This window comes from Rutilus rutilus, assembly GCF_951802725.1.
Source record: "Rutilus rutilus genome assembly, chromosome: 21".
Classification (NCBI taxonomy): domain Eukaryota; kingdom Metazoa; phylum Chordata; class Actinopteri; order Cypriniformes; family Leuciscidae; genus Rutilus; species Rutilus rutilus.
The window spans coordinates 15,885,341-15,905,428 of NC_140226.1; the positions used below are offsets into that span (position 1 = coordinate 15,885,341).

The window sequence follows — 20,088 nt, forward strand, 5'->3', positions numbered from 1 at the left end:
CTCAAAGTGTCATTCTAGTGTGTGCTCAGAGTGCTTTAAGATATTATACATGATCCAAGATAAGACCTTTTTACCTTTCAGTTTTACAGGGTCTGCTAGGTGAACAGCAATCAAGTTTATTGTAAAATCAAAGTATTGTTATAAAGACCTGAATGTGACGGCGTGGCTTTGAACACCACACGCCAATCAGATTGCTCCGAGACTGATCAGAATCCACCTGACATCGGTTTCAGTGTAATTATCAATGCAGGTAAATGGCATCTCACCTGATGATAAAAACGGATACAGATATGCCGCCGGCTTTCCTTATGATTCACTTTAAGTCCCTGATTCACTTCAGCCTGTCCTGTGGGCATGTTCAAACAGGCGTTCTCAAATCTCTATCCCTGTGGGGTCGGTTCTCTCTCTCCTTGCCCCTCTGCCCCCTAGCCAGCAGCCCCGTAGCACCAGGGAAAGTATCGCTTTAGCTTAACTGATGAAAGCGGTTGCCCCCCCATCTCATAGCATTAACTTGTTTATCTTTAGCAGAAGCCAAAAAAAAAAAAAAAAAACTTTCAAGCTCCATTGCTCATTCTGTGTGAGAGAGATAGACGAAGAGACATGCGAAAACAAAAGGCAGCCACTGAAATTTGCATGGTGCTCAATTATACATTAGCGAACATCACTTGGCAATCTGTTCATATCAATTTAATTGGATTTTAATACTGCCTCTGATCTTGTTTTCTAATTAACAGCAGCGGCTGGCAATAAAGCAGAACCATGCACCCAGCAACACCTTTGATCCTGGCCATATGGAGTTCCTTAGAGCTCATTGGAGAAAAAAAAAATCAGTCACCTAAATATGAGCCCATGACAAGCCCAGTGGAAAGCGGGTGGGGGCGGATCAGGGCAAGAGCGGGTGCCCGGGAGTGAGGCGGCGTGTCAGGCTGAAGGCGAGATAAGTGTGACCCCCAGATGGCCGGATATCACTCCTGCTAACGCTTTCATTGATTAATTTCTCTCCTGATTGGTTGTGATTACTGATAAATAAAACATGATCTCTGAATCTGATGCAAATCAGCTCCTGAGCTTTAGGGAAATGTTGATTGCTTTTTCAAATCTGTTTATTTCCACCCTTGTTGCCCTTAACTTTGTATTTGACGTGGGACTTTGAGAGCGTGTTTTCATCTCTCGCTTTCATGCTGGAAGAGTGGGGATTTAAACCCTCAAAGACGGCGCGGATAGCGACGGAAAAGTTCAATGTTTTGACCATCGGTTCTGGGGGAAATCAAACATTTTGGCCACTGGAGGAATGTCTGCCGCATTGTAAACACGGCTGGCTAATGCTTGATGTTTGATAATGCGCAACAACATTTGCAAGAGTTTTCCGATCGTTTCTGTTGTAATGTAATTAATGGTATGAAAAGATTTGAGTTTTTTTTTTTGTATGTGTGTGTGGTTATTTATTATTTGGTTACTTATTTATGTTCTTCGTCTAGTCGTGAGGATGCTCGACGGCCCTGAAAACTCCTAAATAATGCATAAACGATATAAATTAAAAACAGTTTAAATCTCTAAAACCGATTTCCTGCTAAAATATAATTTTCACTGCCAGATAGAATCTTATTCTGTCTTCATTATAAGCCGCACAACAAATCTGACGATCCCACAGTCTAATGATACAATGCTTCATATTAACATGCTATCAGAATTCATTTACCGCACTCCATCCAAAACATTTTGACAAGCCTCATCTAGATATTCTGTCATATTCCAAGCAGCGCCACCTAACGATCTTCAAGCGCTGCCAATATTCCCTGATGAAGAGAGACAGGGGGAAACGGTTAGGCCCCACCTCACCATTTAGATTCCTAATTGTTATTAATGCTCCTGATCAAAACATACTGATCCAGCAGTGTGTGTGTGTGTGTGTGATGAAAAAAAAAGGATGCCAATGCTGCAGTGTCTGTTTTTTCTTTTCCCCACCACCCTTCTCTCTGAAGCAGACAATTGAGGGGGAAAATGACAGAAGAAGAAGAAGGAGGTGGAGAGAGAAATCTGCTGTGCGTCAGACAGTCCATGGAGGAATTAGAGAGCATGGCTGATTCACCGTCCCCTAGAAGCGGGGGTGTTAATTTGGAAATCTAGGACTGGTATGTGGAGAATGCTAATTTGTAATTAGGAAGATTAACTAAATCTGGGGAATAGAGAAGATTATTGACTTATATAATAAAATCAACAATGCTGCCCTGGTTAAATAATCATCGCCTAAAATCACACGTTCCAAATGCGCTGGGCAGGTTACGCAGTGTGCCAGCATGGGAGCTTTGATCCGTACTATCCAAAAATAACAGCGTGAGATAACCGGGGATAATATCTCCATCAGACCAGACCCGCTAATATCGCTAAGTAGATAGCTTGTGATTGGAATGTTATTGTAATTATGAGCATCAAAATCCGCTCCTTGGTGTACGACTTGAGATTTTGATCATTACATTGAGATGATGGGTGTCCAACTGTTCAGGATGGCAAATTAACACATTTGTGTGTGTAAAGTAGCAATCCTGCTGCAAATGATCATTAAATTGAATTATGAAAATTGCACAGAAAGGAGAGTAAAAGATTTTTTCTAAGTGTAAATTTACTCACTGAATAATAATATTGCCGGTTAATATTTTTATTAACCGTTCTGATGTCTTCTGGTCATTTCTGACCCATTTTCAGAAAGGAAAATGCTATATTCACCACATTGTTTTTAGTACTGGAACAAGGCTTTGGGACATTTGATAACGAAAACAGGCAGTGAGTTTGAGAGTTTCAGTTTTCAGTTATGGCCATTCACCTTCGACCTTTCAGAATGTTATGAAGCTTTAAATAGCACTGATTTAATATTTTTAAATATTATTATTATTATTCAATTGTCTATCTATTACATAAACAATTCATGTAACTAATAGTAGAATAATACAGAAGTTAGAAAATACGGTTACACTTTATTTTAAGGTGTCATATGAGATATTATGAAAAACCAAAAGTGTTTGAAAGTACATAGGGAACATCTTTTGCCAAAGTTGGCTCAACGGATGATGTGTAACTCCAAAATGATTCTATCAATTTAATTTTTATTTATTAAATTGTATGTTATTGTAATACACTGTTTGACTTATATGTAATTACCTGTATTTGAAGAACCTTTCAGATTTGACCTTTGACCTTTTAGAATGGTTTGCAGCTTGCTGTTCTAATCTTTAAAATATTAAAAAAATATTATTATAAGATGTAGATGTTTTTGTAATACACTGCAACCATGTGTGAGTCAAATTTGACCCAAGTACACAGGTGGGTGGATTTTTTTAGGACGATAGGAAGGTTAACATTAAACTCTCTGTTTACAATCCATTCAAAAGAATCCTTTGGTTAAGTTTTGACAAGGGAAAGTTTCATTTGATGAAAGTTTGTTTACACAATCTCAATTGCTTCCCTCCAGTGTTCTGTTTTCATCATTTTGCAGTTAAAAATGTTACAGACATTGTTTAAAATCAAAATTCCTCCTCAAATAACCTTTATGCAAAGGCGTCTGGCAAATACTGCCTTAGGATAACATGATACATACAGTGAGATCACGATCAGCGCAAACAACTGTGCTGCATCTGGCAGCTCATTTTAAAGTCAATGCATAAATCTGCATTCAAATCTCAAATTCTTCCTCAAATTATTGGACACACAGGTATTGGCGACATTAGAAGCGAGAAATTGAGTATTTTACATGAGATGAAGAACAAAAAAAGAACCTTTCTTTCAAAACAAACACTTGGCAAGTGGGAAGATGATCTCTTAATATGAGATGTCACAACATATGCACAGCAAGAAATACATTACCAGCAATGCATGTGTGTTTTGGATGTATGATATAATGTTAAACTTAAACTAGAAAGCAATGGCGTGTTTGTCATGCACTTTTGCCAGTTATTATTCTGTGATTTATTCATAATGAAACTTCACAACAAACTGCCAATGTAAAACCATATGCATACATTTGAATTGTCTTGCAACTTGTCATAAACTAAAAACATGACAATTAGAGTCTGAATACAAGAAATGAAAGCCAGTTCAATTACAGTGTCTGCTGTATCTGTTTAGCATGTTACTAAATGCTTCTGTTTTCATTTTATTTAATCAGATTTTTTTTTACCTGTTTCACAGAACTTTGGTCATATCGAAATGTATTTAAAAAATCTCATTAATTGTATTCAGTGGCGTCATAAACTTTAATAGTTCATGCTTGGTACTAAATAAGTAAAATTTCAGAAATGCATGGTTTTGTGCTATGAATTAATTTGCAAGAATTTGTTTATATATTTGAAAGTGATTGCTAAAGGAGGGCTATGTTAGTTACATACATGCAAATCAAGGCTCAGGTTACTGACAAATTAATAAGTGCTGCTTACTAACACAACTCTTTCTTTGTTGTTTGTGCTGCTGGTATGAAAAACAACTCAAATTGTGGAACTTGTACTTTTCGAAGTGATTGGACTTGCAGACCATAAAATGGGTGAAAAAAAATCCCATAGGCTTCCATTGAAGGAGCGACCTGAACCAAATCAGACTAAAACAGCCGCGGCTCGTCTGTATTGGCAGGTGGGTCGGAGCCCCACCAAAATATTCATCCGAACATAGACCTCTATATACACTGAATTAATAATAAATTATAAATGTGTTCAGCATCTTGCATCAAATATTTTTCGGATTTTCTATAGACTATTTTAAGTCGTTAAGTGAGCAGGATATATTAAAATGAAGTGCACGTATTCGGCAGGCATGTATTTATGATACTAATCGTGGCAGCCGGTCTCGGAGCCCTACTAAGCTCTACAGCGCCCCACAAATTTCCAATGTAAATCTGTGGTGAAAAATGGAACTGCAGTGCGCTCTCATAGAGAGCCAGTGGGGCAGATTTCTGGCTGTCCCGCTTACTTTCAAGTTACTTTACGTAAACCTCGCTCCAGACCAAGACGATATCAGTCCGCTTCAGCTATGTGTCTGCATTAGGTCAGTAACTAGTTGGCATGTCTGTTCTTCCTATGTGGAGTAGCGTATCAAATGAATGAAAGTATAAACCCTTTAGTTTAAATGTGCTCATGTGAATAGCCTTTATACACAGCAGTTATGTTGTGTTTGTTTTATGTTGGTCTGAGAATAGATATGACTTTGTTTTCCTCACTGGAATTTCTACACAACTTTCGGACGCAATAAATACTACATTAAGGCAATTCTAAGATGGCATTCTATGCGTTTGTCATGTATAGGCTACTAAACTGCCTGTCATCATTAGAGCGCCGCCTTTAGGCTGAATGACGCAAGGACATTAGAATTTTACCAAAAGCGATTAGGATAAAAAGCTTACAAAATGTTTATCATAAACTAGCGCTAAGGCCCTGTGTCCAACAAAGCTTTTTTTCACGTGGCTTGTGTATTTTTCCAATTGTTTTCAATGGGAGCACCACGTTTTTAAAACGCAAGGAGCGTAACGAGGCGCTGAGCTTCTATATTTCACGCTGAAGTGCTAAACGCTCGCCATTTTTTAAAGGTCGCCGAGAGTTGAAGAATGTTCAACTTTGGGTAAAATGCAGCGCTCATCACTGTCACTTTTAACCCAGCCGTCCAATCACAGTGGAGGAGGGGCGGGACAAATTCAACACCGACCAACCGCCACATTCTGCTTGTACAACATCAATAGATGGCAACAACAAGCATAATAACGGAACAAAATCATTTAAAACCAGCCAAATGTAGAGCCAGAGCAAATACTTTACAATGTAGCAACATTTTTACATAGAAACAACACAGAAACAAACTATCTGTGAAATGAGATACTAGTAACACTTCTGCGGATATTCCGTATCATAGCAAGCAAAGAGTCTCAACTGAAAAAAAAATGCTACGCTGCCAAATCGCTCTCAAATGCCCACAACTAGGCGTTTTCAGTAGGGCTGCACGTTTTCAAGTTTTTCATTAACCGTTAACCGAGGCCCTTAGCGGTTAATACTCGGTTAACCATAGTGTGCGCGCCGCAACCCCGAGATAGGCGTAATCTGCGGGTGAGACATGTCCCCACCACTATTTTCTAAGGTCGATATTGTCCCCACCACTTTTGAAACATCTCGCGGCACGAATACCAATACAAATAAACAAAACATCTCCAGTTAACTAGCAGAGCATTCATTTTGTTCGGTTTTTTTTTTTAGGCGATCTAGCGCTGAAATGTTTTGTTTTTTAAATCAAGTGATCAAAGTGCTCGTTGCCGCTGCGATCGAGAAGGGTCTTGTAAAACGTGCTGAGGTATTATTAATTCATGGCCACGAAACAATTCACCTGAATATTCACCAATTCACACACCAAAAAAAGGAATAAAAGGCTGTACGAGAATAGTCGGCCTTCACTGAAGAGCTATCTTCACAGGTAAGAAAAACAGTTTAATAATTATTATTAATTCGTGGCCACGAAATAATTCACCTGAATATTCACCAATTCACAAAAAATAGGTCTTTAGCATTCACTAATTAATAGTATCAAACTGTTTTTGGCCACGTTGTAATTCGTTAAATCAAAATGAGGGAGGGAATTTGTTCAACGTGTCCACGATTTATTAAAACGAGGGAACAAATAAGTCGTCGTAACAACTAATTATTTAGATCAGTGGACAGGGCGCATAAGAACAAACAGTGAGAGAACCCCGGCCGCGCGCGCGCGCGCGCACTCTCACCGCCTTCAAACAACACGAGCGCTGTATTGCTCTCTCTCCCTCGCGCATATCAACACAATAGTAAAAGGTCGGAAGACCGATTGTGTTTTATAGATTAGTAGTTTGTTCAGATAAAGTGTTTGATTAGCAAGTACATGTTTAGGAAATGCATAATACAAATTGTATGGGTTAATGTAACGGTAAACAGACTCTGCGGGTAAAACTGTTGTGATGAAATTGCGCATGCGCGGGGTAAAACTGCTGGGGTAAAGCTGTGGCTCTGCGGCTCTGCAGACAGATATTATTGTGCTGCCATCAGTGGCGCGGATACTATGTTTGTTTCTGGCTCGCGCACAGCCTTCACTCTCGGACGCGCGCTTTCTTTGCCCGCTTCATATTAGAAAACTGGTCTAGCGGTCTCTGGTGGTGCAAAAATGTATTACAACTAAATTCAATGCACGCCATTGACGCCACTTAACCGAGCAAAATGTTTCACTCGGTTACGCAATTTTTAACGGTTAATCGGTTAATCGGTTAACCATGGACACCCCTAGTTTTCAGCAGAGCACCTAGCGTTTTAAGCTGGCTAAAAACGCTTTGGTGGACACACGGCCTAAGACCCAGAGTCTGCCCTTCCTAAATTTACGGCCAGGAGCCACTACTGGACTAGAATATCATATACTGTAGACTTGAGAGTGGACTCTAATGACACTCAAACCACTTTAGCAACTGCAAAGAAACACCCTTGCATCATCATTTACTTAACTGCAGATGCTTTTGACTCACCTGTTTTTATCTTCCCTTGATGTTCATATACGCATTTGTTCATGCAAGCTATGTTTTGATGCTTTATAGGCGTTCGGTGTTCAGCAGATTTGATTGACTAGCCATTGGATCTGAGGGTCAGCTTTGATTGGTGTCGAGATTTGAGCTTACAACCCTCGAACACACGACAGGTCACGCGTCGACCAGACGGTGACGGCTCTAGGAGCAGGTTCGGGGGTCCTTCGCCCTCGCCCCGTTCCAGCTAACCCCCAGCTCGGCGCAGTACGCCGTCTGACAGCTCAGTCAGCTGACGCCCGATGCGTTTCTCATTAAGCTCTCATCCCCTAATCCTCCAGGCCCGTTTGAAAAGCCATCCACACCTCTTCCGTCCAAGACACAGCAAGCCTGTTTGTTAGAAGATGCAGCTGCCTCCCTTTCTCCTTCGCTCGCTCTTTTTCTCTTTCTCTCGCTTTTCATAAATGAATATGCCACTCTTGACACTAAAGACTTAACATCAAATGAGCTTGGGAATCTACTTCCACAGTTTAACTGCCCATTCCAGAAGCTTTGTTTTCAAAGGCAAGGAAGTGGAATTCACAGGCATAAAGTTCTCTTTGTTCTTCTGCCCTCTGGCCCTCCGAGCCTGTGCGGACGCTACCATAGGGAGAAGCCCAGATCAAAAAATCACCCTGCAAAAGAGCTATTACCTGGCCCCCGATGATGCCCCCTGGCATTCACAATTAAATCAGTCGGGCTGGAAATTTCCTTGTAACGTCAATCAAAATTATTTTCTCTGGCATGGTCGCTTTCTTAAAGGCACACTGCTGTTAGTCTAAGGGGGGCTGTCCACTTAATTCAAAGCTCTTTATTCGAATCAGGCTAAAGAGGAAGAGTTGGCAGAGAGGGTCATGTCCTCCATCATGCTGTTGTCACCAAAAATAATGTGGCTCGGAATTATTATTTTTTTTTAAAGCCACAAAAGCATCAAGAGAGGGACTTTTTAAATAATACGCTGGACATATTCTAGTCTGCGAAACATTAGCGGATTGGTCTAATACCAGGAAAGACAGCTCGCTGCCCTTGGTGGCCTGTTCTGTTCTTGGTACGCCACTTAATAAGATGGTTGAAGTAGGATATATTGACCAGGAGGGTGAATGGTTGCATCAAAAGACTTTCTGCACACACAACTAATGAGATACCCGGGTCTTGATCATTTAGCCAAGAATAAAAAAGGGAAAATGAATGACAGATTGAATGAATGAAGGAATGGCACATCAGTCATATAAAATCACTTTTTTTGTCTTCGCTCACTGTTTTAATGAGCCACATTGACCATCGAAAGGAAAGTGCGATATTAAGCAGAAAAATTCAGTGTGACAACCTGCTTTAAAGCTTAAAAAACCTCAACAATCCCCTTTGTGTACTTACTGGTGGGCCACCGCTATTGTTCTGTTATCTTTGCTTCTGGAGGTATAAATCATGGCTTGTCATTCTCCGGTTTTCATTTTCTACTTCAGCTGAATCTTAGGAACGAAAAAACACGGTTTTCCTAATGCTTTGTGTTTTAGAAGGCTCTGCATTGTTACCTGATGTAGACAAAGGTGGTTTGTCATGTTTTCAGATAGTTACATTTTTTTTCTTTGTGTACTGGTACCATTAAAAGTGTGCGTGTGACTGATTGTGCATGTGCGTTTGAGTGCTAGTGTGTCAGCGTGTGGGTATGTGCATATGTTTGTGTATGCAAATGTGAATGAATGCGTGTGAGTGAGTGTGGAGTCAGAAGTGTGCAAGAATGTGCTTGTGTGTAACCCAACTGATCTTAGAATCTTTTTTTGTCTTGTTTTAAAAATATCTATATCTTTAAAACAAGATCATTTAACTTGAGGCAAATATGTGTAAGATGATCAAATTAGCCATAAGAATAAGAAAGTATTACCAATGAGATTTTTTTCCCCCTCCAGATCTATTCTAATTTAATTTATTTAGATTTTTTTTCTTCTCAAGTTGAAAAATGTCTTATTTGTGTACTTGCTTAAAAGTAAGGCATAATCCTATAATCTTTTATTATCTTAGTGTGTGTGTGTGTGTGTGTGTGTGTGTGTGTATATGTATATATATACTCACACACACAATAAGAGTGTGTAAGTGTGTAATATGAGTTTTGTAAGAGTGTATGGGGACTATTTTATTATTTAATTACTTATTTAATTATTATATTTGTTGAAAATGGCATAATATTTAGTAAAAATGCATGAAACCCACATAAATACAAGAACATTGGATTTCTAGGAACTTGCCACTTGTGTTTTTAGCATGACAGATGCAAAACAAATCAAAATGCTGATAAGAAAATTATTTCTGGTGTGTGGAAAAAAGTGCTGTGGAAATAGTGTGTCATAACTGATGCCTAGTGCCTAGGTTGTGCACAAATATCCAGGGGAGACGTACAGTGTTGACCACAATGGAGAAAACAACACATATGGTGCAGTACGCCTATAGTGAAAGTGGGTATCAAACCAGTTGTGGACTACAAGTAAGAAACACTCCTTTTGTACCTTTTTTTTGTTTGAATAATTCAAAAGTACGGTGGCTGAGAGAGCTCAACGTGCTGCAACTGAAGAAAACACATGCAAATAGAAAAACACCCGCAAATTAAGAAAACATCTTCATCAGTTTTACAACACGTGTGTGCTCCAAATACTCACAACCAAATACAGAAACGCGCCACAAACGTTCACAACACAACCAAATACAGAAACATTTGGAGCACCCATGGGTTGTAAAACTGATGAAGATGTTTTCTTAATTTGCGGGTGTTTTTCTATTTGCATGTGTTTTCTTCAGTTGCAGCGCGTTGAGCTCTCTCGGCCACCGTTTGTGATTCATCACTGACATAGAGCACAACGAATTGTATTGTAGCTACTTTTATTTAGCACGTACTTAAATGTATAACTGACACAGGCAGTTTCACAAAAACATGGCTGGTGACAATGAGGCATTTGTGACCTGATTTGGACATGTCTTTGTGAAAGGAACTGGTTTCCATCATTTATCATAGCAGAATTTCAACATTAAATGTAAACTAGGCTTTTGAAAGTGTTTTGCATTCAGAAGCCTCCATGGTAACGGTTTTACCATAAAGTAATTTTCCACGGGTCCATCAGTTTGTTTGGTGTATTCAAATGTAAAGTTGTAACAAAATGCTTCCAAGTGAAAAATTAAAAACATGCTCAAAATTAATTTGGAAACTTTTTTAATCCAAGTAACAAGACAGGAAAAGTCAAATAAATGCTGTCATTTTCATTTAATGACAAAGAAAGTTGTCTAGTGACCTTCTTTTACCAAAGAATAATCTGTGAAGTTTTGGTGGAAAAGTCGAATTGTGCCCACATGCACCAAGCAGAATGATCAAAAAACATCAAAAAAATCATTTCTTCATTGCCAGGCGTCCCTCACTTCAGCAGGAGACTTCCCGAATTGGCAGTGTGATTGTTAGAGAAGAGGGGAGCATCGCTTTGTGGGAGCCCTTCGGTCAGAATTTGAGGCGAGAGCATCCGATAGGCAGATCGTGACCCTCCCTAGATGATTAGTATGCAGATCTCAGAGGACTATGGGAATGTTGGTCCCCAGTCTGGCGAAAAATTTTTTTTTTATACAAATGCAATCCAACAATCCTTCACCGATGAGAGTGTGTTAATTAGAAGTCACTTTATTGTGCATTGTTCTGTTTCTGATCCAAGTACCAAAGGATCCAAGACAAAATCCTGGCATGTGCGGTCTGGTTGGGGTCAAAATCCCTTTTTCATGGATTCCCATGTGGCATGAGAAGATAGAAGTTCAAGCCAAGTGCATTTAGCCTACTTATGCATCTAAATTCTCTGAACATTGTTTAGTCAAATGATCAACATATCAGTTTATCAGTTAAAATATCAATATTGTGGAAGCTACTTTGAAATTGTACCTTTCTAAGACATAAGCTAGTTATTATTATATAATATATTTGTATGTATTTATTATACGTTTGCTGCTATTTGTCCATTTTACTTAATATAATAGTATAGTATAATATAATATATTATTTTTTAAAGCTTCATTTCAGTAAATGAAAATGATTTTTTTTTATAGTTTATAGTTTAATAATGGTTTCCAGATTCCTTTGCAAGGGACTGGATTATTGTAAAATATCTGCATGGGTTCACTAAAATAACAATAATTTTATATGAAATTCATATGCAATTATATGAAATTTATATGAAAGTTTGCATGAGATAGAGGACAGAGTGCACATCGATTTTTACCCCACTACTGAAAAGTATATTTAAATGTTACAAATGTAAATGTGTTTAAAGGAAATTCTGTTTGTGCATATACACTTTTATTTTGTGCATAAATAATAAATAAGACACATATATTTAACTTCTCCCTACAGGATGGAAATCAAAAGCATTTAAGACTCCACGTTGCGCGAATCACACATCCAACTGTAGGCCATTTTCTTAGTTCTGCGGGCATCACATTACCAGTAATAACATTTCTGGTGTAATCATGCATATATAGTTTTTCTTCCCTCAGACGGGATGGAGTTGTTGGAGCTAATATATTCAGAGTCAGACCAACTGCCGTTCGCAAAGGGGAAAAAAAGAGACTTGGTTGAGTAACCGTAATAATTGGAAAATTATTTTGATAGCCTGAAACAATCTAATATATTACTGAATTTTATTAAAATAATATCAAATCAAATTAACTGCTATTCCATAATGAATTAGGTAACAAGGTAGGCAGATATTAATCGTCCTTCCTTCCCTGGGGCCAAGAGAGGAACGAGGGAGAGGGGGTGGGGGTTACCAAGCCGGCTTTTGCGGCTTGTTAGAAGTCGGCAGAAATCAGTTGGGAAACTCCTTCAGGAGATACACGTTTGAAATACACGCTTTCTTCATCTGTTAGTATGAACTTTCTGGAGGGTATGTTGCGAAGCTCAGTGCATCAATGGCCAGATTTAGCCCCGCCCAGATTCACTCATTCTCATAAATGATTGACTGATGTAGTAATGCCTATTCATCAGGCAAATCTCTGTAATAATCTTACCGTGCCACGGCTTCATCCCATGGTGCTGCTCTCTTTTGCCTGTTTTGCGTTGCTGCATAGGGGGCTTCAGACTATACATCTGGACTGTTGATTTTAATCAGCGCCAGGTCTCTGCTTTGAAATTGCAATCAGATGCTTTACTTGGCTATGCCAGACACTTTTAATGTATCAACCCCAATGCCAGGTCCGTTCATAACCTTGCAAGGCTCCTGTAATTGTAGCATGCCAATCAATTATAGCACATGTATGGTGCTCTTCCAGTAGAAAAACAAGCTGCTGCCCATAGCATTCCAAACCATGGCACTATAATTTGGTTTTGCAGAACCTCTTATGGGGTTTAACAGACCTGATTGATTGGGGTGGGGGACTCCAGAGCCCCTGTGTTAAAAGGCAGCGAGGAACTACGACCATGATGTGGAGCTATTTTAATGGAAAGTGAATAATAAGACAGCAGAGCCAATAAGTGCCATTTGCTTCTAATCCCTCAAACTTAATAGTCATGAGTAGGCATGTGCTCTGTTCCAAAAACCTAGTGAGCTGCTTACAGAAGTATCGTGACCCAAAAGCTAAGTTCTAAGTTTGCTTGTATCCTTTTTACAGAAGGAAATCACAGAATGCATTGCGGCACGATGGGTGACACAATAAATCAAGATGGTGGACGAGGTGAGGGTGATTTATTTTATTTTTTTACATGTTTATATTTCATTCAGTGCTGAAAAGTATCTATGAAATAGTTCAGTGTAATTAAAAATAGATTGTTTTACATGATATTTGAGTGTTCTCTGTATCATACTGTTAGCTTAGCAACATGCTACTGTCAAACTCTTTAGAAATCAGTTGTTAGTTGCAATACCAGTACTCAATGCTATTTGGTACCTATTTGGAGTATTCCAAATCTGTCACTTATGAAGTTCCAATCCGATCTCACAGCAATTCGTAAGTATTTTACAAGGTGGCTAATTCGTACGAATTAGATTTGTAATTAGATTCGATTTAAAATTTGTATGATTTTTGCTCAATCGTACGTATTTTATGAGTTGCCCAATTCGTATGAATTCATACGAATGACTTACCCCTGACCCCTACCTCTATCCCTACCCCTACCCCTACCCCTGACCGGATATTCTGCATTCAATATTCTGCGTAATTATTGCATAATCAGCAAATTAGAATGATTTTCATGTGACACTGAAGACTGAAGTAAGGGCTACTGAAAATTCAAATTTGCTACGACAGTAATAAATTACTTTTCCCAACATATTAAAATAGAAAAACAGTTATTTTAAATTGTAATAATATTTTTGAATATTACTATTTTTGATAAAATAAATGCACTTTTTTAATAAATGAACGTATTTGTATAAATCACAAATATTTCATTATTTTACAATAGATGATGCACCTATTGCCCGAGTCCTGTACTTCCACGGGGGATCCTTTACTGGAAAACTGCGAATGAGATTTTTGGAAAACCGCTTTTTCCAGTTATTTCTATTCATAAAAGTGGTGAAAAGATTATTTGTGTGCACCTGTATATAAAAGTGAACTGAGCACCTATTCACACAACAGTAAGTGTGCTTTAGATATAAGAGAACACTACTGTAGAATGATTTCTCACCAACCTGATGAGACCAAAGTACTTCCCGACTGTGTCACTTTGAAACATCGGCACATTCCACCACTGCGATTAAAATCTGTCATGCTAAAAGCTTGGTGCGAATAAGTGACTTCTCAAAACTGCATGCGTGTTTCATGATTGATGTGTCTCCAATGTGGACAAATGTATCTACGTGTATGTGAAGACGTGAGTCGGAAAGAAGAAAATGCGGTTTAGTTTTGGCACAGGAATCAGCACCCTTGACACCTATGCGGCTCTTCCTATACCTGACTTGAAAATGAAAGGAAAAACATTTTTTATTTTTAATTACTAATTATTTGGAGGGTTTTATGGCTTTATTTTGGCTGTCACAGTCAGTGGGGAGAGAGGGATTAGGGTCCTTAGGGGGGAAGAGGAAGGAGATGAGAAGCAGGCAGAGGAGGACAGCTAATTTTTGATCCAAGGGGTGCTTTGCAGGCCAGGGGGGTGACAGCTGCACTGTCTTTAGCCCGGATTTGAATTTGAATTCTATCTAACGATGCAGCGACGCACGGACTTGGCAGGGCAGTCTGGTAATCTTCTTGACACAAATGCCTGGGCTTTTCTTGTGTGCCCTCACAGAGATTTGAGTAATTAAAGTTAAATTGAAGGAATAAAAAATATCCTTCTTGTACTGAGGCTGTCTTGCTAATGCCAAGTGTGAATAGTCAGGGTTGTCCTTAGAACTATAATCCCAAATGCTATTTCTACTGTAACTGCCATATTTTTTTTTACATTTTATTCATATTTTGGTGAGCTCCAAAAGACAGCGATAAGGGACGGCCGCAGTGCTTTCATCTTACTGACATCTTTTGGAGAGGTGGGAAAGCAAGAACAAAAATGAAAGTTGCAAATGTTAGTGGTCGTAAAATATTGTTCACACCTGGTGGAATCGCATAGGATTTCATCCTTAACCCAAAGACAACAACTGTAGTGATGAAGCTTTTTGGGATTTCTAGATGCTTGTAGACCTTTTTAATTTTAGTTACTCGGGTAATTTTGTATATCATTTAGATGTGACTGACTGATATGTGTCAGTAATTCAACAGTTATTTCACAGCAGAAATGGCAGTTTTAAGTGAGTAAGCCCCACTTCCTTAAGCATAAATTATTCTAAACCAAAACTAAATAGAAAATCAACATTAGCAGATGAGGTCTAGATTTTAGGCTCTGTTTGATTGGTGCAGATTTCATGCAGAGCTGCACAGATCAATTAAACTTTATTAACTGCCTATTATTTTGCTGAAATAATATTTACACAATGTGTGGAGGCAGGGCTTGTAAGACAGGAAGTGTTGGACCATTCAAAGGCAAGAGAGAGAGAATGCTTTAATACGCCCACATCACACACAATATTTGAATGCACGGTCCATACTCTCTCTGAACACTTTTACGCACACTTCATTTACTGAAAACGATTTAACACACTCGCCTCAAATGCACTGTTAAAATACTATAAAACATATTTCTCGCACACATAAAATACTGGAACACATGCTTCTAAAAACAAAAAGAAATATCACACTCATATATCACACACTGGGGATATTTTAATAACTGTTACACATAGTCTAAACCTTTAATGTTCACTACACTCCAGGAATACTTTAACAAACCCCACTTGCACAGTTAAACAGGAAACCAGGACTAGCTGCAACTCGGGCTATATCTTTAAGTATATACATTTTTTCAGGATTTTTCAATAATACCAGGTTGGAGCAAGTTTCACATATGTGTGTGTTTTTTTTTTTTTTTTCATTTTAATTTATTTATTTTGTTTATTTATGTATTTATTTATATACTTTTATTTATTACTTATTTAATATTTGTTGGGCAAAAACAGCGATTTTTGCTGTTTTATTGTCTATACAGTATCTTGCTGGAAAGTCTATAATGGGCTGTCTGTAATTTTGGCCAGATACTATTGTGACAACTTACCCTTTATGGTGTGACAACAACATGCTTTGCTATCAAAGTTCAACATATGTTCAGTGACCTATATTTTCCCCCCCAGCTGATAATGATGAAACGGTTATTTTTGTCGCCAATACTTTTTTTTTCAATAAACCTACATTGAGAAATACTCACCAGAGTAAGAAGTGTGACAACTAACCCTTGTCACTCTTGAAAACAAAATATTTACTGTAAAACGAAATGGTTCACAACATTTACACCTTGTGGTTCAGTTATACAAAGGTTGTGGGTTCAGTCCACCAACGTCTATGAGAAAATCATTTCATTTGGCACAGTGCTTGTTGTAAATGCAGATGTGTGAATTAAGCCTAATGCATAAATACCTTGCAGTCTCAATTGCATGTGTGCTCCAGTAAGTATGTGCTTTCACAATCATTTTAATCACAGGTTAAAACAAGCCTTTAACCACAGGTTGATTCAATGTGCTGTTTTTGCATTAAACATACAAGAAAGAGTCAGTTAGAATTTTGTTGAGCCAAATGTTAATAAACATACAAGTAAGAGTCAATGAGAGTTTTGTTGAGCCAAATGTTAAGAACCTGAGGAAAAGAATAACTTTGTAATTGAATTGGTGAATCGCTTTCAGTAAAAGCATTTACTCACTATAGGGCTCAGGCATTGATGTAAAATGATTTACATTTTACTAATGCTGTAGTAATTGAACAGCAAAAATGTTGTTAGCTAATGCAGCTTCCAAGTAAAGACTTTCCACAAATGTTTTACTATTGTGTGATGTTACAAGCAGTTAAACAGTGCATGGGAGTGTGTGAAAAGTGCATATTTGTGGCTTATGAATTTCACAAAAGTTTTGAGTTCAATCCCATGCAAATGAGACCCAAAACCTGAAATGACTGTGCGTGTAGCTCTGAAGGTGGGTTTGTGTAAAGGAAGTGTCGCTGTCATTCTGAAGTTTCAGGTGTGCAGACATAAAGGTTATAGGTGAAAAACCTGAAGTTAGTTACTTGATGGGAAATGATCACCGTTACAATGAGAATGCCAAAGGGCACAGGTTCAACCCCTGGAAAGAGGACAACAATGTAAACTGTGAGGTACTGTCATTAGAAGTGTTGGTGTGTTGTTTGCCTCCACTGGAGAGAAAAAAAAATCATTTTACTAATCCGTATCTTTGCCTTATTTTATAACATTTATTGTAAAATCTACAAGATAACCTTGAAAGTTTAGTGAATTCTGTCATCATTTACTAACCTTCATGTCGTTCCAAACATATATAGAGGAGAAATTCTGAGCACTGTGCTGGTCTCACTTTTCTTCTGAAGCCAGTTTTGTGTGAGAAATTGTTATTCATTGATAATCTCACTTTTCAGTGAATTGTTAACTGATGTGATCAGACCTTTGAGTCTGTGAATTTAACTTGAGAACCCGGAAATAATGATTTGTTCACAAAACAGACATTGCTACCGCTCTCATGAACGCTAGGGTGGATGTCATGATTTTCAGTGATCAATGATTTGAATATCTGTCTCTTTTTCAGACAGTTCACAAATTTTCCTCTTTTGTCTTCCACAGATGAAAGAAAATCCTAAGGGTTTGAAGCGACAAAATGGTGAGTAAAGGAGGTAGAATTTTCTTTTTTAGGTGAGCTATCCCTTTAAAACTAATTTAAGGGAATTTAACTTGAATGCATCTCTTTTGTCCTCTTTTATTGGCAGATGATTTTGCTTGTATAAAAAAAAAAAAAAATCCTAAACAAAATTAATTAATGACCTTACAATGGCATAAAACAGTTTTTGTGTTTTTTGTGTTTTTTTTTTTTTTTAGCAGTTTTCATCATATTCTCATGTTTAGTATTTGAAGTTAGCACTGTGTGTGTGTATGTGTGTGTCACATTCCAGGCCGCCCACAGCATATGCTGCACATGCACACCGCAATCGCAGTCTCTCATGCATGATGTTGCGGAGCAATGTGGCGAAAACAGACACCGCAACTTCAGAGCACGTTGGTTTTCATAACAGCTCTGCTCATACTTGGTAAATATAAGAGGAATTAAGTTCTCCAGCTGCCATCTGGGTAATCATAATAGAATAAAGACTGGCAAGAAATTAACCTGCTTCTGAAACGCGGACATGTTGACGTGTCTCAAGTGGAGTAACTGCACTTCGATTTGAGGGAGAGAGATGCGAAGAATAAAATGTCATAATGGAAATTCATCACCCAGCCTTCAGCCTGATTCTTACCTGAGACACCTTTTTCCCTTTAAGTTTACAGGGGCCTATTGCCTGGGGCATAATACCTCTGAAATTACTGCATAGCTGTCTTCTCAGTAACCACAGAATGGAGAAATGTGGGAGGCTGGGCAACAAGACGTGCATTGTAACCCCTTCAATAGCTCAGCACCTCCTGTGTCACAGCATACAAAAAAGGACAGCCGTATGAGTGTGTGTGTGTGTGGAAAGAGGCCCAAGGTTTACCTGGTCTGCGGCTGTAGACACCACGGCAGCCAAGAAGCATCAGGAGGCAACGGAGCATGACAGGCCCCACATCAAAGCCCATGCACCACACCTTGATCCAGACCCCCCACCCCACGCCCCACACCTCCTCCCGTCAGGACACACCTGACAGAGGGGCCACCCCGCGCCTTCAAAGCGAGACTGAGAGACACGAGACACAAATAAACGTCTAGACACTTTCTCTTACAGTGACCTAATGGTGTGGAATTTTTGCTCCCTTTGCACCTTATCTCTGTCGAGAGGGTAGAAACAACGTGATTGATTTGGGAAGTGTCAGAAGACTCCAGGATTCCCCCACCCACCCCACCCACCCCACCCCTCTGAGAAGAACAATTGAATTGCTAATGTGCTAGAGGAGTAAAATCTCTGTGTGTGGGTAATTTGAGTAAGAAACTTGGGTGTTCAAATCTGTGTATATATATACAAATATCTGTTTTAGTCCAAACAAATATGCTTAAAAAAATGGAATGCGGTCAATACTGGTTAAGCATATCAGCAGTATTTGTGGCATTATGTCAATTACCACAGATAATGATGTAATGATATATATATATATACAGAAGTTTATTTCACCAAAGGGATGGTTAGGACAGTTTTACTGCTCAAATAATTAGTTTCAATTCACCTTTATGCTTTTAAAACCTCTAAAACATTGTCCTATTTACTTTAATCGTAAGTGCATTCTTGTAACCACAATTTAGCTCTTTAAAAATAAATAAAGGCATACATGCATGCATGCATACATACATACATACATACATACATGCAGAGGGACCAATCAAAATAACTTTCTGTGGTAATCGACGTTATGCCACAAATGCTGATAGAGCTTAACCCTACTAAACCTTGACGATTTTCTTTAATGACTCCTAAACCCATATTCAGCAGTCATGTAAATGTGGTTTAAAACATCCTTAGACAAAACATGAAAACATTTTTCTTACCTCCTACATTCAAAAACTAAGAAACATTGGGCTTAATTTCCTGTGTCTTTGCCGTAGCTTATTTTAATATATCCACTGATCTAAATGGCTCACAGGCTTGGATCAGAATGTTTTCAATACATACCTGTCTGGAGTAATTAATTATATTTGTTAAAGCCTTCAGCCAAAAGTTTTTTTTTTTTCTTCGTTCAGACGTTTGCTTGTCTTAGCACCTCCCGCCACCCAGTGTTAGGAGACAGATTTAATTGCCACATGAAAGCCACAAAAAAGAGAGCTCAGTCTCCTCATAAACAGAAGCCACACCTAGCAGGGGAATAGTTTCACCTTTGAAAAAAATCTGTCCACACTGTAATTAAAGAGAAAGGGTTCCACAGAGTAATCTGACTTTATACTGCTGACTGTTGATGGAATGATAGAATGCTAATAAGTCATTCTTGGCCAAAATAATGAGGACATGGTTATTTGCTAGATCCCCCATAATTAAATATGAAAACT

General features: G+C 38.5%; 1 long non-coding RNA gene across 1 annotated transcript; it reads left to right on the forward strand.

The window, feature by feature from the left end:
• Positions 1 to 1,992: 1,992 nt before the first annotated feature.
• Positions 1,993 to 17,749, forward strand: LOC311280870. Its single transcript, XR_014625743.1, has 3 exons — positions 1,993 to 2,132; positions 13,172 to 13,234; positions 17,709 to 17,749. It is a non-coding gene; the product is annotated as an uncharacterized lncRNA (long non-coding RNA).
• Positions 17,750 to 20,088: the final 2,339 nt, after the last annotated feature.